The 15,599-nt window shown below is 42.5% G+C and overlaps 1 protein-coding gene across 8 annotated transcripts in view; it reads right to left on the bottom strand.

The window, feature by feature from the left end:
• PRICKLE2 (prickle planar cell polarity protein 2) overlaps nucleotides 1-15,599 on the bottom strand; it is a 322,311-nt gene that overhangs the window by 290,209 nt on the left and 16,503 nt on the right. For 2 of the 8 annotated variants that reach the window (XM_038565926.1, XM_038565931.1), the window contains exons 1-2: nucleotides 2,141-2,406; nucleotides 807-934 (exon numbers count right to left, since the gene is read on the bottom strand). The exons of 5 other annotated variants lie outside the window; for them this stretch is intronic. The gene's annotated coding sequence lies outside the window, so the exon portion shown is untranslated. Of the gene's footprint in view, nucleotides 1-806; nucleotides 2,059-2,140; nucleotides 2,407-15,599 lie in introns of those variants that run through there. One more of the 8 variants, XM_038565927.1, reaches the window with a different exon arrangement.

Here is a 15,599-nt window from a genome sequence, read left to right as displayed (position 1 = left end):
CCCACCTGCCAATCACCATGGATTAGGTCCGTGGTTGGAGGGAGACTTCAGTGACCAAATCTTATGCACTTAAAATGTTTATCGATCAAAAACCACTCACTATAAAAGATGCATTTTGCTTTTATAACTAGTAATTTTTTACTAGTATTTTAAAAAATTGGAAAAAAATGTATACAGAATAGGGATCTCTGGGTGGCGCAGCGGTTTGGCACCTGCCTTTGGCCCAGGTCGCGATCCTGGAGACCCGGGATCGAATCCCACGTCGGGCTCCCGGTGCATGGAGCCTGCTTCTCCCTCTGCCTGTGTCTCTGCCTCTCTCTCTCTCTCTCTCTCTCTCTGTGTGTGTGTGTGACTATCATAAATAAATAAAAATTAAAAAAATAATAATAAAAGCTCATTAAAAAAAAATGTATACAGAATGTATAGACCTTAGTTGGTAAATCACCACAGCAGACCCAGATTGTGGCCTGGGCTATGCGACCCAGAATGTTCTCTTAAGAAAAGTCACGTCTGCTCCTTGTAAATCGGTTTTCTCAACTGGACAGACCAGGAACTCTCTGAGAGTCTTTCCAGGTCTGAGATTCTATAAGACACAGAAAGAAAAGGTAGTTTTCTCTGGGATTATGTAAGAAAAGTTTTCTTCTCATCAAGAACTGAACAATAGAGTCTGCGAGGAAAGGGAATCTCCAACTAGAAATTTCTCAAGGTACCCCTGAAAGACGAATGTGGACTGAAAAACTCTGCGGTGGTTCTGATCACATCTAAAGGACATAGAGACATTTGTTACTTAACAACTAACAACTCACCCAGAAAAAACATGTTAGTAGGCAGGCTGTGGTAAAGTGTGTTTTTCCAGCACAGGAACCAGCATCTTCGGTGGTGACCTCAAAGAGGCTACCTCATGCTAGCGAGGCACACTGTCCAGGGCCTTGTGCTGCACACGGAGAGAAAGGACTGCTTTCACACAAGCCAGTCTCCACCACAAGTGATAGAGAGGCTAACAGGACTGTCATTATCATTCCAGACCTCCTGGTCTGGTTTTATGCTACATGTCTCATGGAAAACTGTAGCTGTTGAAGACATCTCAACATGCCCACCCCAACATGCTTCAATCCAGCAGACTCGACTGTCATATCTTAGGACCGTCCTTATAAGAGTTTAACCAGAGACAGGAGCTGACATTTATGGAACATATGCTAGGCAAGCTGCGTCCGTCATCTTATTTCATTTTAACAAGCAAACTCTCTGATCAGGTGCATGAATGTCAACAGGAGAACTCTGGAAGACCAGGCCAAACTCTTGAACTAGGGCAAAACTCTTCAATTCCTGCGTCATGATTCCAATAGACCGTCTGCCTGGTCCTCGGTGCCTTGTTTAGAAACCTAAACCTCAAAGGACAACAGGCAGTAAGTCCAACTCAACCACAGTCGTCATTTCTTTTTATACAGTGAGTTCCGGAGGTAAAAGGATGCCGCCCTGTTAGGATAAGGATGTTGCATAAAGGAAACACCACCCCCCAACCCCCCAGTCTTCAATCGTACACACAGAGATCTTGGAGAAGTTGGCCTGTTATCTGGTGACCCAGGAAAGGGAGGAACGTTGAAGTCGCCAGCAGCTGGTTTAACTTAGGCAATGCATTTCTCGACATGGTTTTCAAACATTTTGGAAATGAGAATGCACATAACGGACTTGCCTGAACTTTGTATTTCCTTTCTCAGCTTTCCTCCTGAGCCTCTCCCAGCGGTCTGGCTAAATTCCAAAAGCAAACACTACACTCATATGTTCCAGTCTCCTTATGAACTTCTGCGGCAATAACTTCTGATTCACTGTCATGCTTTCATCTCATTACACTCTGCTCATCACGAACAACACCGACCAGCCCATTTTTGCCCTGTGCCCACCCCAGAAAGGGGCACTGGACCAGAGATTCGGCTCCCTTCCCCCCAAAAAAGTCCTGATTTTTTATGACAGAAACCCTCCGAAGGGGAATCACGTGTTTCTGGAAGAATTTTGAGCATCTCTGAAGCGACAAAGAAATGGCTCACTACCAAGAGACTGGGAGAGCAAAATGGAAGGGAAACTGATGAAAAGCACTTTCAAGTTTCTCAAAAAAGAAAAAAAAAATGTTTTCTCCTGATACCTCTCAAAGGAGATATAGTTGGTCCTAGCATGCACCTTGGGAGGAAATAAGCCACAGGAAAAGCAACCTGAGGTCTCATCTTCTAAATCAACATTCCACTCGAGCATCTCTAGGTTAGGAACAAATGAAGGTATCCTAGCGGCTTCATCTTTTCTTCCTCACCCCAAATATGCCATCCTTTGATTCTCAAGCTATGATAAGATATATGTGGAAATGAAAAGACGACTCTCATCTACATGGATTTTGACAAAAAGAAGAACACCAAAATGTGAGCCCTCATTTCTAGCCAACCAATAGAGCAGAGCGGAATATAGGAATGGGAGCTATTTTGAAGGTTTCCCATGGTTACGGCTGCTATGGAAATCATTTTCTTCTCTGGGGTTTTCAGATATCTGAGCTCAGCTTCAATCACTGTTTAAAGAAGGAGAACAAAGGGAGAACATGGACAGAAATTGCTTCTTTTATTTAAAGTTTTAAAAGGTTCCAAACTGGGTTGGTTGGAGGATGGGCACAGGTTCCAATGGCAGGGGTAACCTCAAAAGTCTCCCATCAGGGTCGGCCTGCAGGGGACAAGATCAATCCCTCAAGGTCTGGAGAGAAACCTGTACTTTGTGGACAGAGACAGATTTATCTTTTAAAGCCCTAAGTGAAACATATCGCTCCCCCAGGTCAAATCAATGGCCTCCTACCGTCCTTAGGATAAAATCTTAACTCCCCAAGATGGCATTAGTCCATGCATCCTTCTTCCATCTCACCTCTCCCACTCTCTGTCTTATTTTCTGTGAATCAGCTGCCCTGGTTTTCAGTACATCAAATATGCTATGTTCCTCCCTGCCACAGGGCCTTTGCACATGCCATTTCCTCTGCCCAGGAGATTCTTCCTCCCTCCCTTTGTCACCTGTTCATCTTTCAGACTAAATGATTAAACATCACCTTCTCTGGTTTGCTCAGCTTGATCAGGCCATCCCATCCTTCCCTGTAGAGCATTTGCTGCAATTTAATGAAATCTACAATTTAATCTTTCAGGACTCATGAGCACGAAGAGGTAGAGAAGAATCTCTATGAGGGCATGAACTATATCTATGCTTTATACTGCTGTACACAGGCATTATAGTTTGGTGACTTGCACTTGACTGGCACTCAATAAAAATGTAATAAATAGTTCCATGGTATGTTACCATGGTTTTGGTAACTGCCCAATGTCATGCCAAAACAAAGGTTTTGTCTCTGCTCGATGTCATGTTATGGTATTTTTCTAAGTCCCAGGTATCTCACTCCTGGTAGCTTTACAGGAGTCTTATAAATACAGGCTGGAAATGTTACATATCAATTTTATCTCAATAGAGCTAGAAAAAAATATGAAGTGGAGTTATACCACAGCTAAGGCTTGGGTTTTAAAGTTAGCACACAAAGCCAACCAAAGTAGAGGAGTGGCTCTGGACTGGGGACGATGTGCCCCCTCAGGAAACATGTGGTGATAGCCAAAGAAATTTTTGGTCGCCACAACTGGCATCTAGTGCATTGAAATCAGGGACATTGCTGAATGTCCTACAATAAACAAGAGAACCCCCCACCCCTACACACATACAGACACCAGAGTTATCCAGTCTACATGTCGATAGTGTCAAGATAAGAAACCCTGATGTAGAGGGGAAATTATTCTTTAACAATACGCTTGAGAAAGGTGTGACCTTGCACAATGATAATCCTCTCTCCTGGTCTACCCCAGGCAGTCTTCTGCCAATGTTGAAACAGACACTGCTACTGCTTCAAGTTGAAAACTAAACAAAGTCACCAGTTTGCATCAATGCATTAAAAAATATTTATCTGTAAACACTAGCATCTCACCCAGCATGGCCAGAAGCCCATACTACCACAGGGATTCAGAAGCTGAAACCAACAAGAAGCAAGAGATTCATGTTCTGGCTCTCCTGTTCACCCTGGGGCTGGGCCACAGGAGTCGCATGGAAGATAACGTGTCCATACTTTCCTACAGTATTTCCATCTCTCATTCTGTCTTTGCCACAAGGATGAATTAGTCCAACAGGAACTCACCTGCCACCATCTTGCCACAGGGGTTAGGTTTCTCTCCACTGGAATCCCTCTACCTGCATCCCCCAAATACTTCCCACTTTGGTACAGGTGAATACTCTTGGAATTCTCCTTTGGATCCACCATTTGTCACACAAAATGGGCCTCTTCAGTTGCAAACTCTGCTTAAAAATGTGAATCCTAGGTGAGATAAGTAGCACGTGGCCTTTAAGTAGGGAGGAAACTATGTTAACTCAGGAAATGAACTGGTATAAAACAACTGGGCACAAGAAACGGTCTTGGCAGAAGGTAGGACTTTGGGTTGCATATATGGAGCCAAAAATGTAGAAAGCACTGAAAACAGTATCACCTGCTATGTGACACCAGGCAAGTGAAACCTTTCTATGCCTCAGTTTTTCTACCTGCAAAATGGACATAACAGTGCCAGTCCCAAAGGGTTGTAGATGAAGATCAAACACAAGAATGCAAGTCAATCTCTTGGATGAGTCCTGGACCAGTTGTAAGTACCCCATAGTTTATTCAGGGCAGGACATGATCCAACTGGAAGAAGACTGTAATATAAAGACAGGAAAGCCACTTGAGGAAGGATGCTTACAGATTTTGGACACAGTCACATTCAGTAAATATTTGCCAAACATTTACTTCATTTATTTATTCATCCCTTTGGCCCTCATGCCTTGCTACCAGGACTACAATGTTATACTCAGAGTGGCAATAAACCAAGCTCAGCTTCCTAACCTCCCATGCAGGTAGGGATGGCCACGTGACCACACATTGGCCAATGAGATGTGCATCAATGTCATGGATGAATCTTCTGGGAAGGAAGACAATTCAGCTGAAACTGTGCTTGTTACTCTGCCCCTTTCTTCCCATCTCAAAGAGAATGTTGGTGCAGAGTGGCATAACTGGTAGGTGGGCAAGAAAAGCCATCTTATTCTCTTGAGGATAAGAGTACATGCTAACAATGGATGAGCTGAAAGAGCGAGAAGTGTGGGTCTCAGATGACAGCATCTAAGCTGACATACCACCCAGAAGGCCCAAAGTCACTCTTTCTCATTACACAATAAAAATAAAATTCCTAATTCATTTAAGCCAACTTTTGTCTTGGGGAGGAAGGGGTCTGTGTTATTCCAGAATTGCATGTGCAGTTCTTCACCAATAATTGTACTCTTTATCATACAATATAGTGTCTATACCCTCTCCTGCTCAAGTTGTTCCCATGGCTTCAATAACTCCCATTAACTACCTAAACACCAATTACTAGTATCTTTATCTCAAGTGCTAGGCATACACCAAACCCGTATCTAAGATCAGCCTCTAGAACTTCTTGGTCAGAACATCCCACAGGCCACTCAACCCCATCTTATCCAAACTGAAGCTCTTCTTTTTCTCCCCAAGTGTGTTCTCCTCCTCTTCCCAGTTCTGGGAATGTTGTCTTCCCCATTTAGGATATTCCTCATTACCCAGAATACAGAAACCTTTCTTCTCTTTCAATCCCTCAATTTAAACTCAGCCACTGAGTCTTAAGAATTCTAATTCCAAAGTGACTCACAGATTCAAGCCCATGCTGTCCTGGTCCCTGCTACCAGGGACCAGGGAGGGAGCAAAGGGTCAGGGAAAAGGGGCAGATCTTCATGAAGTCCTTTTTAATGATTTATCATCCACCCGGAGCTCCAGTATCATTTCTTAGAGCAGACATGGTGCCTTGGGGGGACTTTCAGTGAAGAGCAATGCAACACTCAACCTCTATGGCTAAAGCAAAGTAGGTAATTAGGACAATTATCCAGTCCATTGAGTCTGATATATTTTTCTATTCTGAATTCCTTAGGTAATTGATGGTGGCACTGGGGTGCGTGAATGTGTTAGGGACGGTATTTTGGAGGCACTTACTCCTTCCGCTAACCTCCATCCCCACAAAAGCATTCATGTCACTGGTAAATTAGCTTAGAGTCAAGAGTTTCCTTTGTTGGCTGCCTAATTCATACTCCAGTCCACTAGGATGAAATCTAAATTCAAAAGGCTTATTGCAAAGATCCAACAGGGTTAGCCATTAGGAGAACAACACTAACATGGCAGTGTCTGATGCCACAAAGAGGGGCTTTTGGCAATGCAGGCAACACTGCTTGCACTGCCACCTTTCTGAAATACCAGCCAGCTTCTGGCACTCAACCTGCATTTGGGAATAACATCAATTCATCTTCGCTGATTTCCTCTGTGATAACTTCATGACTATTTATGGGAAGCTCCAAAGGCTAAGAAATGCTAAACAAACAAGGAGATAAGTTGCCGAAATGTTAAACATCTGCCCTGGCCGACCTCACAAGGTTTTGCTAGGGGAATTCTTCTAAGTTCATGTAGATTATCACTGGAAACCAAATCCAGTGATAACGTCTCAAAAAAAAAAAAAAAAAAATCATCCTAGGCCAAACTAAGGAAGCTTACAAACTAACACAAGATTATTTTTAGAATGTCAGCTATTGAGATGGGGGGGAAAAAGTATACGAAAAAAAAAAAAAAGAGTATGATTATACAATGTGAAGAATAAAAATCAGATCTTTTTTCTTCAGAAACTGTCTTGACCTTTTCCATTCTAGGCCTGGGAACTTTGTGAGTCAAAAAAAAAAAAAAGAAAGAAAGAAAGAAAGAAACCTAATTAAAAATCACTGCGGATATTTCAGTTCAAGTGAAAGTAATAAGGCTTTAAATTTTTTGGATGAACACATATCATTTTTCAGAGATAATCTTTCATAATACTCTAAATTAGATATCTTACAGGGAGTTTTGCCTTTTCTTTTTAAGTGGATGATGTTAAAATGACTTTCTCAAATACCACTTCTTCTTTTCCTTTCAATTTTAAGTAGCTAGGACAAATGTGAATACCAGGCCAAGAAAAAAAAGTTGCAATCTATAAGAAACAAAATATACAGGTCTCTATTCACAGACTCTCTATCTACTGTGCCAGAAAACAAAAATCAAGTGAATTAACTGGGCAATGAAAGAGTCAGTGGATAAAAAGAGATTCTATTTTTATTAGGCATCATCATTAAAAAGCTTTCCCTGTGCAATTAGATGTTTTAGCTCCAAGGAGTAACCATTACCAGATAACATTAAAGACACACACTCAATAAGGAGTCTGAACAAATAGTTCTCAGCCTAGAGGCTTAACAACAACAACCAAAGTTAACATTTATTTAATACCTCTTTGTCAGGTGAGGTAATTAGCATTTATGGGGCAATTTAATATGTGCCAGGCTATTTCCTAAGTATATTGGGATATTATCATTTAATCCTTGCAAAACTCCCTAAGCCTCATAGAATTCTACTTGGTTAAATCCTGTAACAAAAAAAATTTTTTAATGAATATCATTGTTCTCATGTACAAGAGAAGCAGTAAAGATGAGCAAAGCTAAGCAACGTGATCAGACTTTTCAAACTAGATAAACCTGGACTTGAATGCTGGTTCTGACATTTACCAGCAACGTGGGCTAAGCCAAGAGCTGACCTCTGAGACTCAGTTTTACCCTCTGTAAAATGGACGCCTACCTTGCGAGGCTGTTTTGAGGACTGAAAGACAGTGTATATAAAGCACCTTGCACAGCAGCTACCATAGAGAGGGACCCAACACACACTGGTTTCCTTCCCTTTGTATTTGGTTCCTTACTTGCATTTATATCTTTGCCTCTTGGGGAAATGTTGGCCATATAACTGTCACTGTTCCCACCTACTGCCAATTGCAACTGAGGAAAAAAAACTATGAAACCTCATGACTCCAACATGATCAGGAAATCCCCACTGGAGTGATTAGCCTTCCCAAGTGATTCTTCTGCATGCCTCCAAAAGCACGGCACACATACCACTGGTGGGAGCACTGACTGTAGAAAGGATGACAGTATTGTACCTTGATCTAGGCCTTCAGTGTACAGTTTGGGGAAATTTTTCAAGCTGCACACATAATTTGTATCTTTTTTTTTTTTTTAAAGATTGTATTTATTTATTCATGAGAGACACAGAAAAGGCAGAGACATAGGCAGGGGGAGAAGCAGGCTCCCTGCAGGGAACCTGATGCAGGACTCAATCCCAGGATCCCAGGATCATGACCTGAGTCAAAGGCAGATGCTCAAACCATTGAGCTACCCAGGCGTCCCATGATTTGTATACTTTAATCTCTACATGGAATACTTAAATAAAAAGTTTTCAAAAAACAATTTCCATGTAAGTACATCCCTTGGAAAACTCATTACTATACCATCAAGTACCCATACCCCAGCCCAAATTCCATGCCTTACATCATTACCCCCAACCCTCTTCACAGCCCCAGCCCCTACACTTCCTCCAGCCCCCCAATCCCTCAGCTTCCAAATTCTTCTAGCTCCTCCTTAGGCTCCATCATGCCTCTCCATGTCACAGCTCAGCATTTCCCATCACCCCTCAGCCCAGCACCCCCACTCCAGCCTCAGACCCTGTGTCTCCTCTCTCATTTTCCTACCAGCTTGACCTTTGCTAGCCTCAGATCTGGATCCCATGCCCGGTCAGGCACTTGTAGTCCCACTGGCCCTCGACTTCCCTTGCAGTGAGGGACCTGGCTCCCCACCCCCACCCACCTTTCTCTCTGCCTCAGGAATTCCTACTCCCTCCCCCTGGAGTTCGACTCTTTGAACCCATGGTCCTCCCTGTTTTCACACCTTTTTCCCCCTCAATATTGTCTAATTCCCTTTCTAAATTATATTCATTCTGGCTCTTGTAGGCCAATGTTAACAAAATTATAAGGTCAGCAATCACAAATTTCAATAGCCAACCCTTAACTGAGTGCTTCTTAGGAAGTCACACGCTGCTCTTTGGACTTCACACACACTAATTCACTTAATCCTCCTCACAACCCCATAAGCACTCTTCCAATCCTGAGTTCTGGGATGGGGGAATCAACATGAAAGCCCAGGGAGCTTAACTAACTTGCCCAAAGACAAAAGACACACAGCAACCCAGGGGTGGAGTTGGGATGGGAACCGTGGCAGTCTGAGGCCTCCTAAGTAGAACCACCACCTGAGATTGCCTCTCGGCCACAGGGACCATGTCTAGATCTAGCTGAAGGCACAGAGCAGGGGCTGGGAGCAGATGACTTTGGGAAGCGGTGTTTTTAAGGAGTGCTGCTTGGGTGAAATAGAGGGAGCTGTCAGGCCCAGTCCCTTGCAAGTGAATGGATCACTGACACATGGCAGTTCCCTGAGGTGTTCTTGGTGGGGCTTGGTGATGCCCTGATTTGGCCTTCTCACCCCTTTAAACTCTGATCAGGACAAGGGCTGGAGAGAAGGGCTCATCACGCTATGAAGGGAAGAGGGAGGGCAGCCTGAGGGCCTGCTGTGTGTGTGTGGTGGGATTTTCAGTGAACGTGAGGAGTGGTAGACACACACAAAGCTCTGATTCACCTCTGGAGACTCTGCTTTTGACTTGGTCCTCAGTGAATCCAAAAAAAAAAAGAGGCTTCACAAAACACTGGAGTGAGGGGACGAATGAGTCTCTGGAGAACAAAAGGCTTCTCATTTTGAAATGAGATGTCTGAAAAGCAATGTCTGATTTAAAAATAAAGACTACTCAACAGAATGGTTATGAAAAGCCGAACTTAACCCCAAACCAGCAATTCTACTGTGCTCACAGGCTTCTAAAGAGAGACCACAAAATATCTGAGGGCATCTTCCTCCCCCTTCTTCTCCTCTCTCCAGACAAGTGTCAGAATTCATCTTTCTGTGCCTTGCTCTCCTTTGGGGAACTGCTTCCCAAAGGGAGTAAAATAAAATGTATCAGATAAGGGCAACCGGTTACATTAAAATATATAGTTACTAACATTTTTCAATTCGATGTAGCAATTTATGTCCTTTTGTGTTAGTATGTATGGCATATATACTATGTAACTTAGTATACTGTGCATGTCATAGACAATATGTGTTATATGCTTATAAATCTAAGCTACATGCTAGTAAGTAATTTTGTTTTTTTTGTTGTTTTTGTTTTTGTTTTTTTGAGAACAAAAGAGATCCAGGGCAGGGGAGAGGCAAAGGGAGAGAATCCCAAGCAGGCTCTAGGGTAGAGCTTGAGGCAGGGCTTGATCCCAGGATCCTGAGATTATGACCTGAGCTGAAATCAATCCTTGGATACTTAACCAACTGAGCCACCCAGGTGCTCCTGTTAAGTTCTTTTATTTTAATTTTTTATTTTTTTATCCTGTTAAGTTTTATATGTAAGCTATGATTTATATAATTTAGTATATGTGGTAATACTGTACTTATTAACATATGATACAGGAAGATCTAGCACCAAGTCTGATAACTTCCATAATTTCTAAGCAGCCTAATTTCTATGTAAATAATATTTCCAGATGACTTCCACGACTACTATGTGACATGAAGACATCTGGAATTTTTATTGGGGACAGACTCACAGGTATTGTTAATGCTATTACTGTGGTTTGTCACCTTCATAATTGAGGGAAATGCCAAAGTTCAAGCAGGGGTTAGTAGAAAGATGTAAAACCGTCTCCACCCAAGTTCAAGGTTGTCCTGAATTTTAATCAGGGGTGGCCAGGTTAAGCAATGGTGCTCTAGAAGGATGTCAGGATAAGGCCAGGGCTGAAGTGGGAGGATCCATCCACTGGTGGAAAGTAAGCAGCTTTAGAGGGGGATTTTTCTACCCTGCTGGGTCACTAATTATCACAAGTCAGCCTGCCTATCTTTTTCACACTGAGCTGACTTCTCTCTCTCTCTCTCTCTCTCTCTCTCTTTCTCTCTCTCTCTCTCTCTCACACACACACACACACACACACACACACACAAACATGACACTTCCTCTTGGCCACAGACATGAAGACGGCCTCTCATGTCAGGGAGCAAGCCAAGACCACAGAGAGCCCCTCAGAGCCTCTTTTCCCACAGGCGTGCAGTCTGGAAGCTGATGCTCTGACGACTCTCCTTAGCCCTCTCTTACTCCTTGCTTCATTTTTAACAAATCTTCAAAGTCATTTGTACCTGTAGGCTACTGCCAACTCCTCTGTTCTAATCCTCCCAATTTAAGTCATAAGCCATTAAGAAACATAAAAAAAAAAAAAAAGACTTGTGAAACCTTTTAAAAATTAAGAGTAGCCCCTTCACAGCAACAGTTAAATTAAGAGAAGTTTGTTATCTTAGCGACTCTCAAGAGTAGAGTCCAGTGAGTACAAAGAACAATGGCAAGCAGTCGCAGATCTGGACTCTGGGCTACTTCCAAATACATATTCCAATAAGTTAACCACCTTTGTGTAGCCCCTGCCCCCTTATGGGTAAAATAAAGATAATTCTTTAAAATAAAGACATTTGGGCAGCCCGGGTGGCTCAGTGGTTTAGCACCGCCTTCAGCCCAGGGCGTGATCCTGGAGACCCGGAATCGAGTCCCGCGTCGGGCTCCCTGCATGGAGCGTGCTTCTCCCTCTACCTGTGTCAATGCCTCTCTCTCTCTCTCTCTCTCTGCGTATCTCTCATGAATAAATAAACAAAATCTAAGTAACTAAATAAATACAGACAGACATTTAAAAAACTATGTGTCTGTCACTAGATCAAATGGTTCACCTTCCTTATATCACTTTTTCTGCACTGGAAACCTGATAAGAGAGGTATTAATATTTCCATGTTACAGCTGAGGAAACTGAGGCACAGAGAAGGTAAGTTAACTTGCCCATGTTTACGGAGCAGGCCCATGAGCAAACTGAGATTCCAGCTGGAGCCTATTATCACCACCACCCCCCAATCCCCTGCTGGGACTTCTCTGGAATGCTGGGCACATGTTTACTTCCTCCCATTTCAATTTGATAAGACTACGTATGAGAAAGGACTCTGCTGGCTGAGTGATTCTGTGTCATGGATTTCATTCTTTATGGAGATCAGTCTGAGTACTTCCTTAGCTTCATTCACAAGGGCCTGCCCCCCTTCCCAGTCTGTCCAGACGTGCAGCCCTACTGCCCAGCTTCCAACATGCTTACCTCAGAGGCAATGTGCTACCACGAAGGATTGAAAGAATCCAAGTCCCATGCATCCAGGCAGAAAAACAAACACCCACTGGTAGGACGTCCACAATGGGCATCTAGGCTCTTGAGGAAAATGTGCCCAGGCCTCTCATCTGGGATTACTTTTTTTTTTTTCCCCCTGTTCCACTGACTGGAATATAGGTTCACTCTGTTCCTGTTATCTTTATACCTATATCTGAAGGCAGGCAAGTATAAAACTCTCACTTATTTATGCTCTGGGTATTCAATTGGACATTCAAATGGACATCATCTCTGGTATCTGGTGTTAGAAATGCTGTACCAGAGTAGCACAGTGTTGACACACCTTCAAAGAAGGTCTTCTGTTCTCGTCTCCATCACAAAACTGCCTTGAAGCCGGAGGCAAACATAAAGCAAGTTTTCCTTCACTTTCTCATAGTCTTCTTTCATGTCACTGAACCAGGGGACTCTAGGCTGGAAAGGACCTGACTCATTCAACCACTTATTTATTAAACCCACTATGTGTGGGGGAAAAAATAATAATAATAAAATAAAATAAAAAATAAACCCACTATGTGTGTACTGAGTACCCCCTATGTGCCCAGCACTGTGCTAGGCCCCGGAGGCTGCAGGGATGAGCCCTGTCCTCCTGGGGCTTACAAACTTGGGCCAAGGGGGCATATGGTGGGAGAACTGCTCTGAGAAGGTGACATCTCAACTGAGAATTAGAGGCTGAGTGGAGGAGCACCCAGGCCTGGGATAAACAGGAAAGAACATTTCACGCAGAGGAAGCCACATGTGCAAGGACCGAGGGGGAGAGGTGACAAACCAAGTGTGGGCAAGGAGGAACGCGAGAACCACCTTACCCGCTGATGGGAGTGGAACTGATTCGGGAAACATTTCCTTATCTGGGTAAGTTCCCCCTGCAAGGCCACTCCTGGGTCCCTGCATCAGAGCAGCTCTTGCACATTTATCCCAAACAGCAACTGGAGATGCAAACAAAAGACTATCAGGGAGACAGACGTGGGGCAAATCTCATAAGCAAAGAAGGAGATGATACATTTCTAATTCGGGAGAATGGTTACCTCTGGGTGGAGGAGGTGGGGGTAGGACAGGATGGAATCAGAAAAGATAACAAGGTTCTTTTTCCTCAAGCAGGTGGTAGGCTCACGGGCATCCATTGTGTTGCTATTGTTTATGCCTAATACATATTTTATGAGTGTGTTTGTATCTGCTCAATATTTCATCAGAACTACTGCTTTGTATCTGAGCGCTGTGTGGAAAATCGATTAGTGGGGTGAAAAGGTGGAAGTGGGGAGAGTTGCTGGGGGCAAGGGCAGCTGCTGAGACAGGAAGGAACGGTAGTGGGGAGTAGAGGGGGGATTCAGTGGAGACAGAAAAAACCGCTTCCAGGTTTAATTTCCCAAACATTTCTGGAGGGTGTGATGGGAATGATTGGGGGGGATATTTATTTACTCAATCCCTTGATTTTTACATATGTGTAAATCAAGACCCAGAGAGGAGATGAGACAAATCAGGGGCAGAACAGAGCCACGACTACTGAAATCAAGAACACCCAGGTCTCTGCCTCCTTCCACTCAACCCTGTGGAGAACACAAACCACTATTAGTATACACCCGACATCCAGTCCCGCACTGTGGGCACGATCAGCAGCCGAACGTTGCCAGCATGTTGGTCCTTGTCTACGGTAGGGACAGCGTGTTTTACTCCCACAGAGACTATCAGGAGAAAAATATTTAATAGCTCCTATCTCAGTACAGTGAGGTTAAATCCAATTTGGTGGTTTTGCAAGAACTCGAGGGTGGCAAATCAAAGTAATGAATACAAATGGCATTCCAGTTATGTGTATTTTACCACAATAAAAAAAGTTTTTAATTGGCATTCCAAGAAGTTTGTTGAACTTAAATGCTTAGCCATTTAAAATTAGTCTTCTACCCCCATACGCATGGATAGAAATATCTTCAAAAACCAACATTTTTCCTTCTAATATTATTTATGTAATCGAAACATATATTCCTTTTGGTTCAGTGATTCTACTTCTAAAAATGTATCCTATACTTTCATGCATAAAGGCAATGATGAGCTACAGATAAGAATGTCTGCTAGAGCAACATTTGCAATATCCAGAAATTTTAGATATCCTAAATGATCATCGGTGGAGATCTGGTAAAAACAAATTATGGTACAGCTATCTAATGGGATTTTACAGTCCTTTTTAAAAAGAATATTTACATATACTGATACTAAAAGCTCTATTGTTGAATGACAAAGAGGAAGCAGCTATGATATGCTACCATCTGTGTTAAAAAAAAACAAATGTTAGGTACACATACACACATGTATATTCATAAGGACATATGCATAATAGATATCCATACCTATATATATGACATGCCTCAAGGAAGGACATCCAACTAATTCAAACTATATAAGTTTATGATATGATTTTTACTGTATTTCAGGCCATGTGAGGCTGTAGTAGGCACATAAATTTTCTTGAATGAATGAATTCCCTACATGCTTTTTATAAATCAACTTCCCGGTGTGTTTTATAAATCAAACTTGACCCCAAAATGTCATCCAATTTTTTCTCAGACTTTTTTTTTTTTTTTTTTTTTTTTTTTTTACCAATTTAACACTCTTCTCAGATAATTTGGGAAAGCCGGTGAGGAATAACCATCAAAAAAGCAATTCCAGCTTAAAGTCTTTTACACACAAAAAAACTATCCTGCAATATAACCAACAAGGCAGACTTTCCGGCAAGCAAAGTTTTTGAATGGTGATTATTTAATTAAGAGGTTAAAAAGGCACATGCCGTCTCTCTTCACACAAAGGCGGTAAGGTTTCAGGCCTTGCCCACACTCACATACAGTAGCACTGTGGCATACTTCCCCACGTATGTAATGTGAACCCAAGCTTTCTGCCTCGTCGGCTGGTAAAACGATAGGGGGCTATCACAGGGATTAATCGTATCCCTTCATTCTATACCCTTTAATCCTAAAATAAGCAGTTCTAAATGCATTCCACAACAGCATATGCACTTTTTCAGAGAGTGAAATCAGTGCTCCATGATGACATTCCTGAAATGTTCCAGGTTATTCCTCGATAGATAATGGTGCATATTCACAGAGAAGTTGAACTACAGGGGGGAAAAAAACATTCTCGCTTTAATACTTATTATAACCATGTGTAATTGAATTTACTCTCGTAACTTAGGAAAACTCAAGGTTTCAGATGAAGTCATCCCTACCTCAGAACAATACGTTCTGGAATAGCACTCTTGCCCTTAGCAAGCACTCCTGAAATTTAAAAAAAAATATTTTGGATCCTCAGTCATTGAGAACATAATGCTTATTGCTAGAAATGACAGTTCTAAATCTG

The sequence above is a fragment of the Canis lupus genome, chromosome 20 (assembly GCF_011100685.1).
Source record: "Canis lupus familiaris isolate Mischka breed German Shepherd chromosome 20, alternate assembly UU_Cfam_GSD_1.0, whole genome shotgun sequence".
NCBI classification, from domain to species: Eukaryota; Metazoa; Chordata; class Mammalia; order Carnivora; family Canidae; genus Canis; species Canis lupus.
Note: the sequence above shows the minus strand (reverse complement) of the source record. Positions and strands in the feature narration are given on the sequence as shown.